This window comes from Pinus tabuliformis, chromosome 6 (genome assembly GCF_031772625.1).
Source record: "Pinus tabuliformis cultivar Carrire ecotype Pingquan chromosome 6, CPIR1, whole genome shotgun sequence".
NCBI classification, from domain to species: Eukaryota; Viridiplantae; Streptophyta; class Pinopsida; order Pinales; family Pinaceae; genus Pinus; species Pinus tabuliformis.
In genome coordinates this window covers 236170323-236182862 of record NC_142292.1, presented here as the reverse complement: position 1 = coordinate 236182862, position 12540 = coordinate 236170323, and the positions used below count along the sequence as shown (strand labels likewise).

General features: G+C 38.7%; 1 pseudogene; it reads right to left on the bottom strand.

Annotated features, from left to right (window-relative positions):
• Window positions 1–8793: 8793 nt before the first annotated feature.
• On the bottom strand, window positions 8794–11131 carry LOC149258273 (agamous-like MADS-box protein AGL16 pseudogene; annotated as a pseudogene).
• Between the last annotated feature and the right edge of the window lie 1409 nt (window positions 11132–12540).

The window sequence follows — 12540 nt, the reverse complement described above, 5'->3', positions numbered from 1 at the left end:
CCTTTCCACAATGACCTACAAACAAATCATAGTCTCACCCGAAGTGATTATGGGAGCTTGCAGAACCAGGTTTTTACAGCCTTGAGGGATACCGCGATGTAGTAAATTTGTATTTTCTTATGCTTTAACACTTATAAACTACTTCACATTTATATATTACTTCGCAAAATTACATTCATCACTTAAACATATCATAAACATCGACAAACTTCACATACTGACATAAAGTGCATATAATAAGCAAATCAACACATAAAGACACAAATTTTACCATGGTTCATCCCAATGTGGGACTACATCCACAAGAACTATTGCTTATAATAGAGAATTTGTTACAACAAACAGTTCTTCAGTTGCGCACACAATTGCATGTTGTCTATGCAGTAAGATGCACACAGCCTGCACACTAAGCACTAGACCGAGGCCTCCACGGACTCAGCTGTAGATCCTTGCCCCTTTCTCTAAAGTACAGATCACAAAAATAAAACCATAAACATAGATCTAGATCCAATTCATTCATGCCATCCTTTTTTATTATTCATCCCTATATATATTATTACATTGAAGGATTAGATCGCTACATTACCATAGTTTCCAAATTACAAGGGGCTATGGTCCAAAACAAATCAACTTTTACAATATTATATGCTTTTACAAAAAGGGGGGAATTCGCCGCAAAGCCCAATGACATCCTTTCCACTGCGCTCTATCCACAAAATTTGGCTTCGTTACCCAAAATCTAGCCAAATTGGGCTGCGCCCAACAATTCCCTCCATGCTACGGTTCCATGAACAACAGATTTCCTTGGTTAATTGAGCCACGTAGGCCTATGATCCACACGAGCCTCATTTGGCTTCCAATCACAAAACTCCAACGATTGATAACCCCCTTTTTCTTTTAAATCAAATAAAAAGTAGAATTTAAAAGGAACTTCAACACTTTAACTTTGACCGTTCAACTAATTTTACCACTCGTTATTGAAGACAGTTTGCCACAAAAAAAGAGTGTTTGTGGCATGGCCGAGAAGTAGCTGAAGATCTTCTTGTGAAATTAGATATTAGTGTGAAAACATAATATCACCCGAGGTTCTTTTGCTATTATTACAATGGCAAGACACCATCCTAATGTGAAGGTCACTGTCACATACGACAAAATTTGGACAAGTAATAATTAATATATGAACTATAACTAAAAAAGTGGATAAATCAGTCACTCCACACAAGTATGCTACAGGTTTTACCCACTCCAGGATGGGAAACACTAATAAAATAATACCAAACTGATGAATTTTATTCCCCCGCACTGGTGCCAATGTCCAACCACGAACTCTCCAATGGCACTCCACATTTCTACATGACAAATTCACGACTCTAGCAGCTCATCACATAAACAACTTCAACAAGGACATATCATCGGGCTCTATTGACGGCGCCCATAACACCTGTCGTCCACGCTCCACTGACTTTCAATGATAAAGCTCCTTCTCTTCTCTTGATCTGCCCCAATTCGCAACACACAGCCACAGACTCCCAAAAAACGCACCAAAACACGAATCTTCTCTGAATAACAAATCTTCTCTGTTGAAAACGTAATTTCAATTGCACAACAGTTGAGTAGTGCAGTAGCATTAAGACAATAACCGGGCGCATGTATTCCTACCAAAACAGCTCCAGAAAATCACCAAGGATCGGGACACAAGACATCGCCGATGAGCGATCGCCGATATCGCATCGGCGAGTCGCAATGGAGGACTTACAAAGAGTTCTGGGCTTTTATATTTTGCGATGAGCGATCGCTGATATTGCATCAGCGTGTCGCATCGGCGCTCTCAAAAGGGGGCAGGGCCTTTCGCACATATATATATTTGCGATCCGATGAGCCGGACCTGACGGGGATTCAACATTTTATTTCATGTTGTTTCAGTTCCACCAACGGCCTTTTTCCCGTGTTTTGAATGTTTTCCAGGCATAAGTCAAAATATATCGCATCGGCAGATATCGCATCGGCATTTTGCTATTGGGATAGCTAAAGGGACGGGGCCTTTACATATGACCTGCATCTGACCCAATGGGATGGACCCGATAGCATTATAAATAATTTCTGATAAATTTTCAAAGGATTGGCTGGTTAAGATATGCATTGCGACTCGAAAGACAGACCCGATAGAAAAGATATATATGTGTGGACCCTTGATATTTAAAAATAGCAAAGCGGGCATGATTTCCCAGTGGCGCGAAACTGGTTAAAGCAAGCATGGAGCAGTATAGTGCAGTAGGCAGCTACATTTAATTCACAGTATGGCACGCGAAGAAGCAGGTTGCGATCCAACTCTTGCACATTGAATTCTCAGCTACCGCAATTAAAGTGCAGCTCAGTCAAGGACGAGAAGGACAGCCTCGAGCAGTTCACTGCATGGGACTCCATTTTTGTTCATCAAATCATTCAGATTTTGTATGTTTTTTTTTATGTGGTTGTCTGTTGAGAGTGAGAAGGTAGAAGCACAGCAGCGCATGTGAATGAAATTTTAATTGTTGAACATGAAATGTAATACGCAGCAGCGTAGTATACACAATGTAATGGGAAAGGAATGAATAGAGTAGCACTGCGTATGTTTTGGTGAATCCCTCTGAGTGAAAGAGGATGAATTTTGTATCAGGAATTTTATTTTAATGAATACAAATCCTTTTATGGGTGTGTAATACTTTGTTCTTAGAAATAAATTAAAAGCTTCCCTGTGCTAAGATCCTGTGGCAGAAAAGAAGAGCATTGTCTCAGTGTTCAGTTTATTTTGTTTTCGGGATTTTACCAGAAAAATCCCCAACAGTGGTATCAGAGCTTTCCAGGCTCTTTGAAGGTGTCAAAGAAGCTGAAGGAAGGAATTTTTCACTGCAACAACTTCTCCAGCAGAGTGAAGTCTCATGAAAAAGAATCTAAGGTATTTTTCAGTGATTTTTAATACATAGTCAAGTATTGCAAGGAATGGCCAGTACCAGCACTAGTATGGGTATGTTTAATACCCAGCTCCCACAGTTTAATGGGAAAAACTATGACTATTGGGAAATAACCATGAGAGCCCTGTTTGCCTCACAAGATTTATGGGAAATAGTTGAAGATGGTTTTAAAGAACCAATAGATTAAAATGAGTTTAATAATCTAACTCAGGCAGAGAAAGATCTATTGAAGAGCTACAAGAAGAAGGATTCAAAAGCCCTTGTATTTTTGTATCAGTCAGTGCATGAGAGTGTGTTTCCAAGGATAGCAGCAGCCAAGACATCCAAAGAAGCATGGCAAACTCTCAAGACAGCCTATCAAGGCATGGAGAAAGTGAAGACTGCAAAACTACAGTTGCTGAGGAAAGATTTTGAGAACCTGTGCATGAAGGAGTCAGACAATATTGACTCATTCTTCACACATGTAATTGGTCTGGTCACACAGATAAGGACTCATGGAGAGACTCTTGAAGAAAGGAGGATTGTGGAGAAAATATTGAGAGTCCTACCCTCAAGGTTCCATGTGATTGTCACCACCATAGAAGAGACAAAGGATCTCTCAAACTTTTCAGTTGATGAACTTCATGCATCACTGATAACACATGAGCAGAGGTTGAGTAGAAATGAAAACTCATCTCTAGAACAAGCCTTCAAGACTTAGATGTCCTTTGGAAGAGGAAGAGGTCAAGGCAGAGGAAACAAGAGAGAAAGAGGCAGAAGCCAAAATAGAGGTGGAAGGAACAGTCGAGCAAATGCTCAAGGAAGAGGCAGCAATCCAAATCAGAACCAAGGCCAAGGCAGCAACCAACAAAGTGCACAACACCATGCTCAAGGACAAAGGTATGAAAAATCCAATGTCCAATGTTATTATTGTAAAAAATATGGGCATTATGCCAATGAATGTAGAAAGAAGCAGCATGATATGAGTAATAGATCTAGTGAAAATATCACTAGAGAAAATATTAGCCAAGGTAATGTGTTAGCTTGTAATATGGCTGAAACAAATAGTGAAGATATATGGTTTCTAGATTCCTGTTGTAGTAACCATATGACAGGAAACATAGCTTTGTTTTCTGCTTTAGATCAAAGTGTTAAGTCACAAGTCACACTTGGGACTGATAGCAAAATTTATGTTATGGGTAAAGGAGAAGTAAAAATATTTACAAAGAAAGGTGAAAAGAAAACCATAGCAAATGTCTATTATGTTCCTCGAATGAGATGTAACCTCTTGAGTATTGGACAACTTGTTCAAAAATGTTACAATGTTTTCTTTGAGAATGATGTATGCACCATCATGGATAGAGCACCCAACAAACGATGTATTGCTGAAGTGAAGATGATGAGGAACAGGGTGTTCCCTCTCAGAATAAGGGCAGATTTGAAAAACAAAGAAGTAATTGCAGCAGTTACCCAAGGGGCTTTCCAAAGTGTGCCAAAGGATGAAAATTGGTTGTGGCACTTGAGATTTGGACATCTCAACTTTGGAGGTCTTAACTTGTTGAGCAGAAAAGGAATGGTAAGAGGATTACCATTCATAGAGAAACCAGAGCCTTTGTGAAGGTTGTATCTTGGGGAAACAACATAGAGAAAGTATTCCATCAGGGAAAAGCATAAGGGAAAAGGCACCCTTAGAGATTGTCCACTCAGATTTATGTGGACCGATGCAAAATCCATCACTAGAAGATAGCCAGTATTTTGTAACATTTATTGATGATTTTACAAGAAAGACTTGGGTTTATTTCTTGAAGAACAAAAGTGAAGTGTTTGAAAAATTCCGAAATTTCAAAGCACTTGTGGAAAATCAAAGTGGGCTGCGTATCAAAGTTTTGAGAAGTGACAGAGGAGGTGAGTATATCTCCAAGGAATTCCTATGGTTTTGTAGAGAAAATGGGATTCATAAGCAATTTACAGCAAGGTAGACTCCGCAGCAAAATGGAGTTGCCGAAAGGAAGAATAGGACCATCATGGATATGGCGAGGAGCATGTTGAAGACAAATCATTTGCCAAATGATTATTGGGTTGAAGTTGTACACTGTGCAGTATATATTTTGAATAGGTGTCCAACAAAAGCAGTGATGAACAATGTGCCAGAAGAAGCATGGAGTGGGAGAAAGCAAGGAGTTACCCACATGAAAGTTTTTGGATGTGTGGCCTATGCACACATTCCAGATCAGCTGAGGAAGAAGTTGGACAGCAAAGGGGAGAAATGTATTTTCATTGGATACAGTGAGGAATCCAAAGCTTACAGGTTGTATATTCCATCTACCAAGAAGTTCTTTGTGAGCAAAGATGTTCAGTGCATTGAGGAGGAAGCTTGGGATGGAAGCATAGAGAAAACAGTGAATGTTAAAAACTGTTTGTCTCATGATGAAGATGATGAGGAGATTGCTGAAATACATCCCCAAATAGCAGAGCCAACACAAGGACATCAAGAGACACCCTTGAGGATAAATGAGAGTGCTTCTCCAAGCACACCACAAGGAGGAAATTCAAGTGCATCTTCAAGCACTTGCACACCAAATGAAAGAGATAAGAAATTTAGAAATTTAAGTGACATTTATGATGAAGGAATGAATTCCTTGTTTGCTTTGTATTGTCATGTTGATGACCCTATTCATTTCGAAGATGCAATTAAGGATAGGAAATGGATAGAAGCTATGGATGATGAAATCAATGCCATAGAAATAAACAAGACATGGGATCTGGTTGAGCTACCAAAAAGAAAAGAAGTCATTGGAGTTAAGTGGGTCTACAAGACCAAAAGTAATGCTGAAGGAAAAATAGAAAGGCACAAGGCAAGGCTGGTTGTCAAAGGATACAAGCAGCAGTATGGGAGAGATTATGAGGAGACTTTCGCATCGGTTGCAAGAATGGAAACCGTGAGAGCAGTGCTGTCCATAGTAGCACAAAACAAATGGAAAGTTTACCAAATGGACTTGAAGTCAGCATTCCTAAATGGAGTATTAAATGAAGAGGTTTACATTGAACAACCTCTAGGCTATGAGAAGAAAGGCCAAGAGCACAAAGTGTGCAGATTGAAGAAAGCTCTTTATGGGCTGAAGCAAGCACCAAGAGCATGGTACAGTAGGATAGATTTCTATCTACTGGAAAATGAATTTGACAAATGTGAGGGAGAACACACTGTCTACATCAAAGAAAAGGATGGTAAAATTTTAATTGTAGTGTTGTATGTTGATGATGTGATTTTTACAGGTAATGATGACTACCTCATTAAAAATTTCAAATCAGTCATGAAAGAAGAATTTGAGATGACTGACATGGGTTTGCTGAGATACTTCTTAGGAATAGAAGTAGATCAAAATGAAAATGGAATTTTTATTTCACAAGCAAAATATGTAAATGAAGTGTTGGAAAGATTCCATATGCAAGAGTGCAAGGCAGCAATCACTCCCATAGTAATGGGATTAAAACTCAGCAAAGAGGACAACAACAAGGATTTTGATCCTAGCTTGTATAAGAGCATAGTTGGAAACCTTACGTATTTAACTGCAACTAGGCCTGACATAATGTTTGTTGTTAGTTTGATTTCCAGATTCATGGAGAGGCCAAAAGAGGCACATTGGCACACAACAAAAAGAATTCTGAGATATGTTAAAGGTACAAAAATGTTTGGCATTTTATATACTGTCTCAGAATGTTCAGATCTAGTTGGATACACTGATAGTGATTGGGCTGGAAGTGGAGATGATCGGAAAAGCACATCCGGTTATGTTTTTCACATGGGTTCAGGGGCCATTTCATGGGCTTCTAAGAAACAACCTATTGTAGCATTGTCTACAGCAGAGGCCGAATATGTGGCAGCCACAACAGCAGCATGTCAAGCAGTTTGGATGAGAAGAATGTTAAGGAGCTTAGGCCAGGAGCACGCAAAAGGAACGGTAATTTTTTGTGACGATAGCTCAGTTATTGCATTATCCAAGAATTCAGTGTTTCATAAGAGAACGAAACACATTGACAAAACGTTTCACTACATCAGGGAATTGGTAAGCAATGGAGAAATTATTTTACAACATTGCAGGACTCAGGAAGAGGCTGCAGACATTTTGACAAAGCCATTGGATCAGAAAAGCTTCGAATTTTTGAGAGAATGTTTGGGTATGACTGAATGCCGAGCAGTTGAAATTAAAGGGGAGCGTTGAAAACGTAAGTTCAACTGCGCAACAGTTGAGTCGTGCAACAGCATTAAGACAATAATCGGGCGCATGTATTCCTACCAAAACAGCTCCAGAAAATCACCAAGGATCGGGACACAAGACATCGCCGATGAGCGATCGCTGATATCGCATCGTCGAGTCACAATGGAGGACTTACAAAGAGGTCTGGGCTTTTATATTTTGCGATGAGCGATCGCCGATATTGCATCGGCATGTCGCAACGGCGCTCTCAAAAGGGGGCAGGGCCTTTCGCACATATATATATTTGCGATCCGATGAGCCGGACCCGACGGGTATTCAACATTTTATTTCATGTTGTTTCAGTTCCGCCAGCGGCATTTTTCCCGTGTTTTTAATGTTTTCCAGGCATAAGTCAAAATATATCGCATCGGCGGATATCACATTGGCATTTCGCTATCGGGATAGCCAAAGGGACGGGGCCTTTACATATGACCTGTATCCGACCCGATGGGACGGACCCGATAGCATTATAAATAATTTCTGATAAATTTTCAGAGGATTGGCCAGTTAAGATATGCATTGCGACCCGAAAGGCAGACCCGATAGAAAAGATATATATGTGTGGACCCTTGATATTTAAAAGTGGCAAAGCGGGAAGGATTTCTCAGTGGCGCGAACTGGTTAAAGCAAGCATGGAGCAGTACAGCGCAGCAGGCAGCTGCATTCAATTCACAATATGGCACGCGAAGAAGCAGGTTATGATCCAACTCTTGCACATTGAATTCTCAGCTACCGCAGTTAAAGTGCAGCTCAGTCAAGGACGAGAAGGACAACCTCGAGCAGTTCACAGCATGGGACTCTATTTTTGTTCATTAAATCATTGAGATTTTGTATGTTTTTTTTGATGTGGTTGTCTGTTGAGAGTGAGAAGGTAGAAGCGCAGCAGTGCATGTGAATGAAATTTTAATTGTTGAAGATGAAATGTAATATGTAGCAGCGTAGTATACACAATGTAATGGGAAAGGAATGAATAGAGTAGCACTACGTATGTTTTGGTGAATCCCTCTGAGTGAAAGAGGATGAATTTTGTATCACGAATTTTATTTTATGAATACAAATCCTTTTATGGGTGTTTAATACTCTGTTCTCAGAAATAAATTAAAAGCTTCCTTGTGCTAAGATCCTGTGGCAGAAAATCAGAGCATTGTCTCAGTGTTCAGTTTATTTTGTTTTTGGGATTTTACCAGAAAAATCCCCAACATCCTCCACACTCAATGAACTTTCCATCATAAGTATCTCCAATACAATCGTATCTCCACCAATCGGGGGCTCGTATCACAGTGAAAAATGGAGTCGTCTATGGACGCGGAGGAATTGCTGGGATGGCAAAAAGTGGTTGGAATTGTGGCAAAATAATTTCAAAAAATCTTGTAGAAGCAGTGTTTAAATCATGTTTTTGATGGTGGAAATAGTTTCAGCACCATCAAACACTTGAGAAACGCCTAAAATTATGAGTTTTAACAGCTTTTACTTAGCTTTACAAAAATCGCTGCCAATTTTTTTCAAAATAGAACCGAAATTTCCAAAATTCTCAAGACAAAAAAACATAATTTTTAAACTACAACATACAAAATTATCTTTAATGGGATGAAAGACTCCACGTGACCCTAGAACCACACAACCGATTGACTCAGCATCCTAATTCCAAGCCCCACACGCTCATTTGCAGGGGCCACTTTATTTGCAGAAAGATAAACCACTTGCTCCTACGTCTCCACGCAGATAAATTTACTCACATCTCAAGAATTCCACGTGGTCGGCCACAGATCTAATGCCAAGTTGACCGATGAGGAGTCAACATCACCATGCAAATAGGTGTCTGTCGATCCTCTTGTCTCCTCTCCGGCACTCGAGCTCTCGCCTTAAATTCTGATCCAGGTTCGGCCGTGCTGGGTAGATCACCACAAAGTCTGCTCCAATGACGACAATAAGCAAATCTTCCACCTCAGATCCACGATCAAACAAATTGAAGCACCTCTCCCAACAACGACTCACACAAAAAATCTTTACTCTGTTGAGCATTCACGGTAATTAATGGACAACCCTTAATAGACGACACACATATAGGCCTATGATCCCTTGCTCGCATACCAACTAAAAGAAATAGGAAATGAACTCTGAGGTGAATCTAGCTCAACTTGAAGAGCGCTTGCATAGACCACTCCTATATCATTCAGCAAATCATTAGTATAAAAATAATATTGGAAATATTAACAATTTTTTTAAGAATATTATCCCATCTAATTCATCGCAACAAATCTCTAATAATAAAATAATCTATAGAATTCTACATTTCTCTATTTGTTAAATCTATTCTATTATGAATCTTTCGAAAGTTTTACCTAAACTGTTATAAAGTTTTGTTGTGTTAAAGTGAATTTCTGGTCGTTTAAACTCTCTCTTCCCTCGTTCAAACTTTTAGTTAAAGTGTTTTTTTAGTCACGTTCAAACTCTCTAGACATCTTCAAACTGCTTTGAATGATATTCAAACTATTGAGTCGTTTTCAAACTCTCTTTTCACTCATTTTCTAACACTTCATTGAAACTTCTTTGAGTAACGTTCAAACCTTTTTCAGTCATGTTCTCTCTTTCTACTCATGTTCAAAATCTTTTCACTGGTGCAAACTTTACTAACTGATGTTCACACTCTTCCAACTTGTGCTCAAAGTCTTTTCACTCGTTATCAGACACTTCCATTCTCTTTAGACTCACATGTCATGACTAACGCTAATGCTAACATAATATGCCATATCTTGATAATCAACCATTTGAAAATCAACAAAGAAAGCATATACTGGTCTAAATTCAATTCAGATTTATCGCCAGTTACAAATACCTAACGTTATCTATTTGACAGGCCTATGGATTGTGTACTGAAACTCGTGTAAGCAGGTGTAAGCAGTTTTATATGCGTTGCGGATCAATCCAACAAAATTCGAACGTAAGAAAAAAGTAAGAGATTAACGGACCAAAAAAATAAGTTACGGTAATTAAAAATCTTAGTCATGGGACATTCCCATTCCACACATAGTGATGGTAGGTTTAACGAATATTTTAGAATCTCATTATGGGTTAAAGTGATATTAGATTTCAGGAATATTTAGGAATAGGTTAGTTTAATTTATAGAAGAACTATAGATTAAACAACTTAAACTCAAGTTTTTAAAAATGTGTCATATTTTAATTAAAAATAACGACAAAAATTGTCCACCACACTGTGATAGGTGCTTTGTTAAGGCTTATGGCACTGTTTGATGTGAAGTCATCCGTTCAATTCCCCACCCAAATAAAAGTGATATAATAGATGTAATCCTACCAAACTTAAAAAAAAATTAACCACAAAAATGTGACCAAAACCATCCTCTATAATTTAAACTCAACCTTTAATAATATAGAAAAAACTTGAAAACTTGAAGCTAGATAAAACTATTAAATTCCTATAGAATTCCATAATACTACCCATATCAACCATCAAATTAATTTCAACAAAGTTAATCTCAACACGGCTAAAACACAGAATCCTAAATGTTAGGCGCTGAACTTAACTTCCTAAATGTTAGGCGCTGAACTTAACTTACAATTTCAACAAAGTTAATTTCAACCTGGGTAAAACACAGAAGCGTAAATGTTAGGCGCTGAACTTGACTTGCAAGCAGGTTGTACACTGGGTTATATGTATTCCATATGTGCAGTTCTCAGCAGAGAAACAAAAGGAATAATGGAATATACAGTTAGATGGATGGATCAGATAATTGCCACTGACCTGGGAGAAGCGAATTGATGAAGCTTGCCGGTGGTGGAAAAGACTATGACTCCCACTTCTGCGTCACAGAGAACCGCCAATTCTTTCGCCTTCTTCAGCAGTCCAGTCCGCCGCTTTGAGAAAGTGACTTGTCTGCTCGTAGTGTTGTCAATGCGTCTCATAACTACTTTCCCTCGCCCCATCTCGCTGCTTTCTACTTTTGCCCAAACAATCACAACGCTTCTCTCTCAATTGAACCCAACTTCTCTAATCCTGTAACTTCCTTAATCATTGAACTTCCCTAATCCTGCAAACAGTAAGGCCAGTCAATTTCACAGAAAAGACCGTTTCAATCAATAGGGGAGCCAAAACAGAATACAATACAATAAGGCTGGCAGACTTGTTCACCTGTATTATAATTGCAGTAATTGCTTGACCTCTGAAAGGGCAGTGACTCCAATTATAGAATGTAAAGGAAAAATCCAGACAAGAGAAGCATGGTGTTATTCTGTATTAAAAAATAGGGCAAGTGGGTTGTGATTCTGTGAATATCAGATGGTTGAACCCGGGTATCCGGGAGAGGGAGGCTGAATCCATAGAGATTTTTCTTCCTTGGCGAAATGAAGAGTGTGAAGTGGGTATATTCCGAGGTTGTCTAATTTGGCTTTTCTAAGAGGTCAGGTTTCTATGAGGGGAGGTACATCTGGGCAGCGTGTGGCTGTCAGGCTAGTTGAAACTTGTTTTGTTATGATTAATAAGCGAGATACGGTGCACTGTTTGTATCCTATTTTTAAATCTCAATGAATGTACGGGTGTTTCTAAATTCATTATTAAATTGCCTCTCCTATATCAGTGAATCACCCCGTTCAACTTGCCAAGTTCTATGAATCAGCCTTTCACCTTGCGAGTCTATGAATGGCTTCTTTCAACCTTTTCAATTTGACGTAGTCTCTCTGTTATAGATTTTGTCCTAAAAATTTTTTAGTTTATTTTATTTAAAATTCAGTAAAAATTTGTCCAGATTACAAGTTTGAATAGTGAACTCTCCACATGAATCACTCCTTCAACTTGCCCTAATCAATGAACAACAAGTTTGAGGCTTGAATTTTCCACATTGGTAATGCTTCAAGAGAATTTTAAAATGCCTGAATCCATATATGAAGTCAAAAACCTATTTGTTGAATGTCAATGAATGTGGTGGTGCTTTTAAATTCATTATTTAAATTGGCTCTCCTCCATGAGTGAATCAACCCCTTCAACTTGCCTATGAATCTCCCCTTTCAACTTGCCATAGTCTATTTGTTATAGTTTTTGGAGGGTTTTGTGGCATATTCTATAGTCTAATTTATTCTAAATTTAGTAAGAATTTGCCCCTTCAACTTGCCATATTCTATGAACCTCCCCTTTCAACTTGCCATAGTCTATTTGTTATAGTTTTTGGAGGGTTTTGTGGCATATTCTGTAGTCTAATTTAATATAGATTTTGTAAGAATTTGCCCCTTCCACTTGCCATATTCTATGAGTTTCCCCTTTCAACTTGCCATAGTCTATTTGTTATAGTTTTTGGAGGGTTTTGTGGCATATTCTATAGTCTAGGTTATTTTAAATTTAG